Source organism: Galeopterus variegatus, unplaced genomic scaffold, assembly GCF_000696425.1.
Source record: "Galeopterus variegatus unplaced genomic scaffold, G_variegatus-3.0.2 Scaffold3160, whole genome shotgun sequence".
Classification (NCBI taxonomy): domain Eukaryota; kingdom Metazoa; phylum Chordata; class Mammalia; order Dermoptera; family Cynocephalidae; genus Galeopterus; species Galeopterus variegatus.
The window spans coordinates 89079-100542 of NW_007729271.1; the positions used below are offsets into that span (position 1 = coordinate 89079).

Genomic DNA, 11464 nt, shown 5'->3' on the forward strand with positions numbered 1-11464 from the left:
AAAAAAAAAAAAAAAATTTTTAAAAAAAAAAAAAAAAAAAAAAAAAAAAAAAAAAGAAAAGAAAAGAAAAAGAAAAACCCGCCTAAACAGAAAAGAGAATTTTAAAAAGAGAGAGATTACCACGGGTTGAATGTCCCCCCAAAACTTAATTCCCACTGTAACTGTTGAGGGTGGGAAATCCTATTATGGTCATTGACAGGTGGGGCCTTGAAGAGGTGATTGGACTGTAGGACCGTGCAGTAGTGAATGGATTAATAATGGTGGTCGGGGGCGTGGTTCTGAGGGCTTTAAAGGTAGAAAACACGAGAGGTGAGTCTCCCCCTGCTCCACCGTTTTCGCAGTGTGACCCTCTGCTCTGCCATCACTGTAAGGACCACCAGGGCTCTCACCAGATGTGTTCCCTGGACTTTGGATTTCCAGTCTCAGAAACAAAAGCAATGAATTTCGTTTTCTTTATAAATCACCCAGTTCCATGTATTTTGTTATAAGCAACAGAAACGGACTAATACAGAGATATAGAAAAAAATACATATTTTTAAATGTTCTTTACAAAAATTAATTATGTAACTGGCCACAAATAAATCATGACTAAGTCTTTTAAAGTAGAGGTTTTATAAGTCACATTTGTTCACAATAACCCAATAAAACTAAAAAATAGATTACAAAAAAAGGGACCAAAACCCTTAACTACTTGGAAAGTAAGAAACACACTTTTAGTCAAAGAGAAAATCAAACCGGAAGTGCCAAACTATCTAAAAAGCAGTAGCAGGTTCTTTATAGCAAAATTCCCAGGATGCAGCCAAAGCTGTAAGCAGGAGAAAATGTATAAAAATGTGTCATTATTAAATACGAAAATCCGAAAGTAAAAGACCTTAGTGCTTAGTTTAAGGAAATAAGAAAAAAGTCAAAAGGAATCTGTTGAAATTAGCAAGGATAAAAAACTAAAATGAATGAAATGAAAAATAAATTAGTAGAAAGAATGAATAAATCCAAAATTTAATTCTCTGAAAAGATCAGTAATACAGATCACATGAGCACCCTGCAGGAAAGGGAAGAGTGTGTGTGAAAATGTGTAAGATGACAAGTCAGGGGGGATGTAACTACAGAGACAGAAGAGTTTCTTCTTTTTTGATATGTATTACTCACAACTCTAACAAATTTTTAAACTAGTAGAAATGGATGATCTCCTAGCCAAAAAAAAAAAAAAAAAAAAAAATCAAATTAAATCAAAACGTTGACTTTAGGAAGGTGAACAAAGACCTACTATCATGAGGGCAAAGGGATCTTCCATTTCACAATATGAAACAGTGCAGAAGTGCGGTCCTCGTGGAGAAGGGGCGGGGAGAGAGAGAGAGGCCGGTGGGTGTAGACAGGGCAACTGGGGACAGATCACGCAGAGGCTGCAGATCATGCAAGGATTTTAGATTTTACCCTAAAACGCAATGGTAAAGCCAGTCACAAGTATGAACCAGGAATAAGAATTCAAGTCATTTACGGAAGCTACGATTTTAATTTCCATGACCCTAGGTTGCCTAAAACGTGTCATGATGCCACCGACGGGCGAGCTTCCAGCGGCTCTGGACCCAAGGCTAGCAGGGCGCGCGCGCGCACGCACGCACGCGCACGCACAGACTCGCGCTCGCGCACGCGCACGCCCGTGTGTGCGGACCCTGAAGGGGCCGAGCCTCGGGGTTGGGCCTCCTCGGCCGCCGTCACCCGCTGGCAGTCACCGGGGCGGCGTAGGAATTCATTGTGCCACACAGAAAGGGAAACCGACTCAAAAGAGTGAATCCACAGTCAAAAGCCACTGGTAACTGTTTCAGAGATCCCGCACAGCACATCTGGCTGAGTAGCTAGTCCTGGAATTACCAAGAGTCCAGTTGAGTTCACATTTTACTTTCCAAAACAAATGTAACCAAAAAAGAGAGGGACATTCCAGTCACTGCTTAAGTCACATCTGCTCACTTCTTTGAAGCAGATGACACACGTAAGTGCAGACTCGGGGGTTTAAGTGAAAGGTGCAGCTGTTCTCTCTGTCTCTGTGGGGCTTTAGTTGAGCGAGTCAGAACAGATTCCTGAGGAGAGTTCCAGTTGTGTGCAAACTGATTTGTAGACTCAAAGCCTTCATTCTCCTGAGATAGGAGGAAGTTTTCTTAAATTTGAGATATAATGACAATGCCTTCTATTGTAATGGTCCTTTGTATGAAAATACTTAATGGGCCTTTGTATGAAAATACGCAGGCTTGCTTCAATCACAGTCAAAAGAGAGGCTCAGTTTTGACATAGGCTCTGTTTGAGTTGGAATAATGTGCCAATGGCATATTGTTTACATATATATGTTCATGTGAAATTTCCTATTTCATGCCAGATAGGAAGTGGAAGATATAAATTGATTCAATTTGGGCATTTTCACCTAAAACGTCTAAAACTTTCAGTAGGGAAATTGTTCTTATTTAAAGGCAATTTGTCCCAATCTTATGGAAACTCTGCCTCTTTTTGCTTTGGGGCTCCTTTTATAGAATCCAAGAGGGTAGGAATTCATTTAGCTTATCCCCAGGAAATTTGGGTGATGGAACTTTAGACTGATTTCTAGACAGGTAATTCATCCACTCCCATCTTTAAGCTCCTTGGAGACAGGGATTTCACAATCTGCTTGATAAACCACTTTAATAACCCTTGCCTTTGGAATTGTTTTCCTGGCTCTAATCCCTCCTCCAACAAATTAACATTATGGAATCCTAGATCTGGGAAATAACCCTAAATATGCTGAAATACAACAACCACCAAGCCACTGCAAGACGTGCCTGGGCTCCCGAGCTGCATTGGTGTGGGGCGAGGGCTTCAGCCACACCCCCCTGACATCTGTACCCAGCCCAGCAATGACTGAGACACCACTGGAAGCCCTCTGGTCTCCCCTGCAGGAATGAGGGGGGTGCCACAGGACTCAACCCCGCCCCTCATCCTTCCTCCTCCCACCCTCTTTCCTTCCCCCTTCCTTTCTCCCCCTCCCCCCAACTGCTCTGCAACATCATAGAATGTAAAAAACTAATATTAATAAATAAATAAACTTAAAAAAAAGTCATTGTATTAGTTTTCTGTAAATTTGGTGGGTTAAAACATAAATTTATTTTCTTACAGTTCTATACGTTAGAAATCCAGCACGGGTCTCACTGGGCTAAAGTCAAGGTGCTGACAGGCTGTGTTCCTTTCTGGAAGCTATTGGAATAAATCTTTTCCTTGCCTTTTCCATCTTGTAGAGGCTGACTGCATTGCTTGGTTCGTGGCTCCCTTCCTCCATCAAAGCTGGCAATATTGCATTCTTCACATTTGCCTCTAACTTTGAACCCAGTTTAGAAAGGTTCTCTGATTTTAAGGACACATTAGATTAGATTGGGCCCACCCTGATAATCCAGGATCATCTCCCCATTTTAAGGCTTTTAACTTAAACACATCTACAAAATCCATTTTTCCATGTGAGTTAACATATTCACAGGTTCTGGGGATTAGGATGGGGACATCTTCCAATTCCTTTCTCAAAGCTGGAAGCCTCTCTATAAAACACCTGACAGATGCTTATCTCACTCTGAGCACCTCCACTGAGGAGGAGGTTGCTGGTATATGAAGCTGCCAAGAATAACATTGAGCAACTCTAAAGGTCAGAAAACTCTATGTTCAGTCCCAGCAGTTCCCATACATGCGTCCTTGTCTTAAGAAACACTGGAGAAAACCCACCACATGAAATTCTTAAAGTATTTGAAGAGAGCCAGAAGACTTTATTCATCAGTTGGACATTTTGAGCACCTATTACACATGGTTGCTATTCCAGGCTCCAGAGATACAATGATTAGTTAGACAAGGTTCCTACTCTTATAATACTTTCCCTGTGGAGTAGGAAACAGGTCGATTATCCAATAGACAGCCTTAGCCGCACCCTGACTACCAGCAAATCAGGGATACCAAAATAATTTTTGAAATAATTTGACATTTTTAAAAATCATAGAAATTATTGGGCGGGGGGAGGTTAGAACTAGTTAGACCTTTGTATACATATTTTATATTTTAGGATTGTTTTTAATTTTGTGGAGGAACACCAAAACGGTTTTAGAGCTATGGTCCTCTGAAAGTCTTACTCTAGCCCTGATAGAGAAATAAGACATAAAACAATTTCAGATAGTAACAAGAGCTATATAGAACGTAAATCAGGGTAACGAGAAACAGATTGAAAACTGAAAACTCTGTGCATTGACTCAAAGGAAGGGATCTCTGGGTTTCAAAGCATGTGTCCAATGCTCCGCTACTAAATTATCTTCAAGGGCCTTGCATGATAACTAGAGGATTAAAAAATAATTCATGAGGGCCGACCCTGTGGCTCACTCGGGAGAGTGCGGTGCTGGGAGCGCAGTGGCGCTGGGAACGCCGAGGCCATGGGTTCGGATCCTATATAGGGATGGCTGGTGCGCTCACTGGCTGAGCGCGGTGCAGGTGACACCATGCCAAGGGTTGTGATCCCCTTACCGGTCACACACACAAAAACATAATAATAATTCATGAAATAAGGGCTCTGACTCTATGGGGAGGTGACAATATTTATATATATACGTCCACATATATATATGTGTGTATATACATATAATTTTAATGTGAGAGATCAGTTTCTATTAGAGTAAGCAAAGATGGCCTCCTGGAAAAGGTAGAGCTTCCAAGATGAGTAGATTTAGATAAATAGATGTTAGAGAGGAAGGCTTTCTGTAAATTCCTGCTGTGCCATGGCGGCTGGATGACGGAGAACTGGGGCAGAGAAGCCTTTTAGTTTGGGTATATGGCTGTGGATAGGGCATGATCTGGGTTTTTTACTCTAGTCGTTAAATATAAGTCTTCTCAAAAGCAAATAGAAGACTAGGAATTCAGTGGAAATGGTGTGGCACAGCTCCAGCAGCTCCTCACATTTCCTGCAGAGATCCTGTAAAGCAAGAAAGAATCAAAAGACAGAAGTAGAGGATAAGCCGGGTACTTGGGAAGTTGGAGTTCCTGCTTCTAGGCTGGTTTCCTCACATAATGTATGATTGGGAGGGGGGGCAGAGCATGAAGGGGCTTTGATGATAACAACCAGCTTTTGAGAAATCTAGGATTCAGTAAATAATAGACTTCCAGGCAAGCCATGCCCCCAGCCAATGCCCAGGAGTCCCGAGATGGGCCGTGGGCCTGCTCTGCAGCTGCCGCAATCAGACCTCAGAATGGACTTACTAGCCTCGTGTGTTGCTTTGGGGTATGTGACTTATCTTCACCAAATTTCTACGTAGATTTTTCTAATTCATTTTTAACAGTTCTTTTTGCAATAAGGATGTTAATCTTTGTGTGTTATAAAGAAGAGAAGAAGAAGTAGAGAGTAGAATAATGGTTACCAGAGGCTGGGGGGGGGGGGGGAAAAATTAGGGGGGAGCTAATGGGGACCAAACTATGCTGTCTACCAGCTCTTTGCATGCTACATTGGTAGTTAACTAACACAGGTTTAGTTGCATACATATAATGCATTTCAAGCAATTTGGGATTGAGGCAGAATATTATTAATAATAGGACTAGAGGGCCAGTCCTGTGGCTCACTTGGGAGAGTGCGGTGCTGGTAGCATCGAGGCCGCGGGTTCGGATCCTGTATAGGGATGGCCGCTGTGCTCACTGGCTGAGCGTGGTGCAGACGACACTGTGCTGAGGGTTGCGATCCCCTTACTGGTCAGGAAAAAAAAAAAAATAGGACTAGAAAATCAATCCTTTTTTTGCTAATGCAAAATGTTTTCAAAAGTATTTTTAACATTATACATCAACCATTATCTATTATATTAATGACTTAAAAAACTTCTTTTTGGTTCTATATTTAATTTAATTTATACATTTGATACAATATTAGAAACGTAAAAATAAGTGAGAAGAAACACAATATACATCTGTGAACACAGAACCCATGAAATAAGGGTCAGCACAGCTGAAGCCTCTTCCCAGTCGTGCCTGCCTTCCTCCCCACCTGCCCAGGCATCGTCTTGTACATTTACTGCATCTATGCATAGTTAATATTTATTGCTGTTGTTTGTTAAATATAGAAGCTTACTCTTGTCTCCTTTCATAGTTCCTGGTGGGCAGTTCTGGCTTCCAGTCTGACCCTCGTGGTCGTTCAGGGACCTGGGTCCCTCCTAGGGCGGCACTTCTCTGTCCTTGGTAAAAGACTGCTTTCAAAAAATCTCCAGGGGCTGGCCAGTTAGCTTAGGTGGTTGGAGTGCAGTGTTGATAACACCAAGGTCAAGGGTTTCGATCCCCATACCAACCAGCTGCCAAAAAGAAAGAAAGAAAGAAAGAAAACAAAAAAAGAAAAAGGGAGTCTTGAATGCAGTAAATATAGGGTGAACACTAACCTATAAATTTAGCATGGGCTGAGATACAAAAGAAGAAACTTAAAATTTCAGTGGAGAGACAACATGGACAAGCATAAAACAATAAAATGTAAATAAAGTGTCAAAATCCATGATCAATGCCAAAAACAAAAATGTGCTTTTAAAAAAATCTCCAAAGCATCATGAACTAATATTTTCTAAATTATGAAGAGAGAAACAAATTATTAGAAGACATTAAAAAACAGATACACAAAACACTGCTTTGCAGTCATAACTAAGGAGTTGGGGTGAAATTGTGATTCCTGGTACCAACAGCCTGCATGAGCAGTCGGAACAGATACCATTTATATCAATGTTTAAAGTTGTTAACATGACAAATACGCTTCTTTCTTACTTAAGTTTATCGAATCTAGCTTGGATGGGCCACTGTATATTCATTTATTTCAGGCTGTGTATGTCTCCAGATTTGGGTTTCCTTAACTATGGCCTTCCAGGGGAGCGGTGCTCCTCTCAGGGGAGGGTGTTGGAGTCAGTGAAGCTGGGACGTGCCCTTTGTAAAGGGGTTCTTCCAGGTGTCCTCCTGCAACTGGCAGTGGGCAGTATAGACATTGCCCCAGTAGGACTCTGGAATGGGTCAGAGCAGTGCATTAATTAAGTCAATTCCAAGACTACTTTGTACACAGGGCTGAAAATTTACTTTCCATACTATTTATCATCCCAAATTATGTTCAGTCACATTATCAGTGTAACCTATCAGAGCGTCTACAGTGACATAAGGCTAATAGCAAAACACAAAAGGGCCATCAGATAACAAAATGCCAACCTTCTAGAGACCACCACAGTAGACTAGAAACCCCTTTCCACACCAGATTCACAACAGAAACTTAAAGCTGATCTCTTGACTTTAGCTTTTCTATTATTAGTATAATATAGTGTATGTGAGAGTAAATCAAAAGAATTAATTGATACATATTTGAAAATGCATCGTTATCTTTGCCAACTTGCTTTCAATTTTAGAAGCTCTTTTTCAATTTTAAAAGCTGTAAGAGTTTCACAAAGTAAATAATTTTCTGAGAGTCCTTAATTTGAAAGAATTCTGCTTTTTCTTACTCAGCAGGAGAGGAGTTAACAAATGTTCGAAGACATCAGCATGTCATGGAAATAAATTCTGTTCTTTGACAGCCTGAATATAGTGCTCACATTTCAAAATTGTTAAATTCTTAAAGTTTTATAATGTTTGCTAAATTGGGATGAATATATGGAACCATATTTCTAAAGGACATGCATATGTTTAGAGGCAAGAATCTGGGATCGCTTTTGATGGACTGGAGAACCGCCTAGCATCTTAGACCCAAAAGCAGCTCACAAATAGGGTGTCCACCTGGTGCAGGAGCTTGTATTTAAGTATGATAGATGGAGAACATAGAGACATAAAATGAAAACAATAATTTTAAGGATTCTTTGGGGAATATGGAATAGTTGGTAAAAAGGTGCAACCATAGAGCTTTCTTGTCATGTGAAGGGATGAATTCTTGTGTTTTGACCACTGTCAGGATGGAAACAGATGGGGGGGAGGGATGGGAAAGATTTTAGTTCATGAAAATGTCTTTCAAATAATCAGTATGAAGAACAACAGCTGATAAATGTCATATAAAGGGGTCTGAGGATCCACAAGATGTAGAGGGGCATTTCCCAAGGAATGCACATTCTTTTAGATCTGCCAACAAGCCATGAAAGTTGGATCTGAGGCTTGGCAAGAAGGAGCTTAGACATGTTTGTCAATAGAGGAGTAGATTCCTCTTGCTGCACATAACTGACAGTTTTCCCCTTCTTAACAAAGACCTCCACCCCCTCGGCCTTTAGAGCTGACCTTACCAAGACTGTTTCTTGCATAGTGATCACCTGCTTTACTGCACCATTACCCTGCTTGGACTCATACTTCAGGAGAGAGAACATTGCCCTGAGATGCAGAGGATCAGAACAGCTGAGCTGGAAGCAGCTGTAGGTGCCTGTTCCATCCCACCAGTATTCAGTGAAAACTGCAGAGGACAGACAGCTACTTTGTGAGTAACCACCTATAATTCCATTATTAAGTGAGAGATTACTAATTGACATATTAGAGTATATCTGGAAGAATACAGAGAGTAAGCTTAAATATTAGCATTCATTAGGAGTTATATCCTTGTATTAAAAAGTTTTCCTATTCCCAGTGTGCATGAGCTGTCATTCTTTAGTCTATAAGATCCAGGTAAGTAAATATGCAGCCAAGATTCACTGAGCACTGTCTACGTGGGGCACCTGTCGCAGCACTTTACATGTGCTAGTTTATTTGATCAGCACAGTAATCCTATGGAGTATGAAAAATTATGCCAGGACAGGAACCAGGACACACTCCCCAAGCTCCTAACATTTTTTTTAATATTTTGGCCATAAGACAAGTCTTAATATGTTTAAAAAGACTAAGATCACAGAAAATATGTTCTCTGACCACAATAACAAAAGGAAATTTAGAAAATTCACAAATGCATGGAAATTAACACTCTCTTAAAGAAGAACAATCACAAGGAAACTCAAGAGTACTTTGAGATAAAATCAAAGCACAACATATTAAAATTTATAGGATGCAGGGCTCATGCAGTGCTTAGAGGAAAATTTATACTTGTAAACACCTATATAAAAAATAACCCCCCCCCCAACATCCACACCCAGCGATGGCCACCAAGCCACCGCCGGAAGCACCGCAGGCTCCCAAGTCAAGGTGGGGGGAGCTGAGGGCCTCAGCCAGGGCATTATTACATGGTCATTTTTGTTTTTTGTGTTGGTAAGATTTAGTTTCTTTCTCTTTCTCATTTGCATTTTTGTTCTACTGGTGGGTTTTGTTCTTTCTTGTGTATTTGTGGTAGTGATTATCATTTTTTGGATCCCAAATGTAGGACTTCCTAGAAGGTTTCTTATAGGGCTGGCCGTATGCTGGTAAACTCCCTCAGTTTTTGTTTGTATGGAAAATACACCATTTTCCCCTCATTTCTGAAGGACAGCCGTGCTGGATACAGTATTCTTGGCTGGCAGTGTTTTTCTTTTAGTATTTTGAATATATCATCCCATTTTCTTCAGGTCTGTAGAGTTTCTGTTGAGAAGTCTGCTTTTAGTTTAATAGGGTCTCTCTTATAGGTGGCTTGACATTTTTGTCTTGCTTCTTTTGAGATTCTTCTTTGTCTTTGATCTTTGCCAGTTTGACTAAATGTGTCTTGGCGAGTATCTGTTTGGGTTGAATCTGTTTGAGGATCTTTGAGCCTCATGGATCTGAAGGTCCGTGTCTCTCCCTATACCTGGGAAGGTTTCCATTATTTCATTGAATAGGATTTCCATGCCTTTTCCTCTCTCCTCCCCTTCTGGAACACCCATGATTCAGATGTTTATTTGCTTAAGGTTATCTGCTAGCTCTCTTAGATTTTCTTCATTTTTTTTAAAAATTCTTTTTTCCTTTTGTCTGCCCAGGTTATTTTGAAAAGACTATCTTCAAGATCAGAAATACTCTCTTCTGCTTGTTCTAGCCTGCTGCATAAGCTCAATTATGTTTTTTATTTTGTTGAGTGAATCTTTCAGTTCCATGAGTTCTGCTACATTCTTTTTTAAGGTATTAATTTCTTTGTAAATTTCCTCCATATCCTGAATTTTTTTTATCATTTCATTCTGTTATCTAACTGAATCTTCTCATATCTCAGTGAGTTTCCTTAATATTGTTCCTTTTCAGTCATTTCCAGGGTTTCTTGCTCTACAGGGTCTGGTATTTGAGAATTACTGTATTTTTTTGGTGGTGTCATATTTTCTTGGGCTTTCGTATTTCTAGTATCTCTACATTGATGTCGGGTCATCTGGTAGAGCAGTTTCTTCATCTGGAGCAGGCTTTGAGGGGAGATACATCCTTTTCTTTTTCTGGTCTCCATGATGACTCTCTTTTTGTCAATGTAGTCAAGTATCTGGTGGGCCACCTTCATGGTGGCTGTGGCTTACTGCTGTGGCACAGAGATGCTTTTGCAGCAGCTGTGGCTGTGGTGGTGGCTGTCGTGAGCCACCTGCACAGAAGTGGTGTTTTTGGAGTGCTCCTTGTCTGCTTCAGGGTGGGGAATGCTGCCTTCAGCTCCTGCCCAGGACCCTGGGCATGCTCTGTTTCTTGCCTGCTTCTGGGTGGAGGAGGCTACTCTTGGCTCCTGCCTAGGACCCCAGGCATGATCTGTCTCTCCTAACATTCTTTTATTCTGTGTCACCAGCTCCCAATTAGGATTGTTATTCTACAATTTTATTCTAAGAGCCAAGGGAAGCCATGTAGGTGGTGGTAAGGAAAGGATGCTCTTGCTTTGTGATAAACACAAAGCCATCTCTTCAAGAAATGATGTCGAAGCACAGGATTTGCCTCAGCTTCTAGCTGTTTTGCCATTTTGCATAAGCCTCCCCTGCCTGCACCCCCTCCGTCCTTACACATTGAAGCCCGCCTCTTCTCTAAGATGAGGCTCGAACGCTAGGCCTTGCACAAAGCTTTCCGCACTTCCCTCAGCTAACGCCATCTTTCCTGCCTGGCTCTAAGCAGCAGCTCCTGTGTTGTGGTCATCTCTGTTGATGCCTTACCTTATCTGACAAGCATTTCTAGGGCCTGTGCCTGGTCACCTGGTGGCCCTGAAGCCCCGAACATAGGAGCATGTGCAGAGTCCAGTTTAATACACTTTTGTCCTCCCCCACTGACAGTAAGATTCTCAGGGACAGGGACCTGGTCTTGCCTACCACCATATCCCTAAATACAATTCATTGATGGACTCACCAGAAGACAAAACACATTGGACATCCTGCAGTGGTTTCTTATGGTCATTGTCTCTGACCATGGAGCCCCAACAGAGATGTAAGTGTCCCATGACACTGGCAAACACATAGCTAATAAGCCAATTATGTAACTGGCCCCTGATGAAAAGCCAGTGGAGGCATCATTCACCTGCCAAGGAGTCCTTCCTTCTGCCTCACAGCTCAGCCTCCAGCATGAGCAGAGAGAGTCTAGGGGCCCCTCTATGGCAACTGCTTTCTGCTTTTGGACC

At 41.5% G+C, this 11464-nt stretch overlaps 1 pseudogene; it reads right to left on the reverse strand.

The window, feature by feature from the left end:
• LOC103599955 overlaps positions 1–1751 on the reverse strand; it is a 28720-nt pseudogene extending 26969 nt beyond the window's left edge.
• Between the last annotated feature and the right edge of the window lie 9713 nt (positions 1752–11464).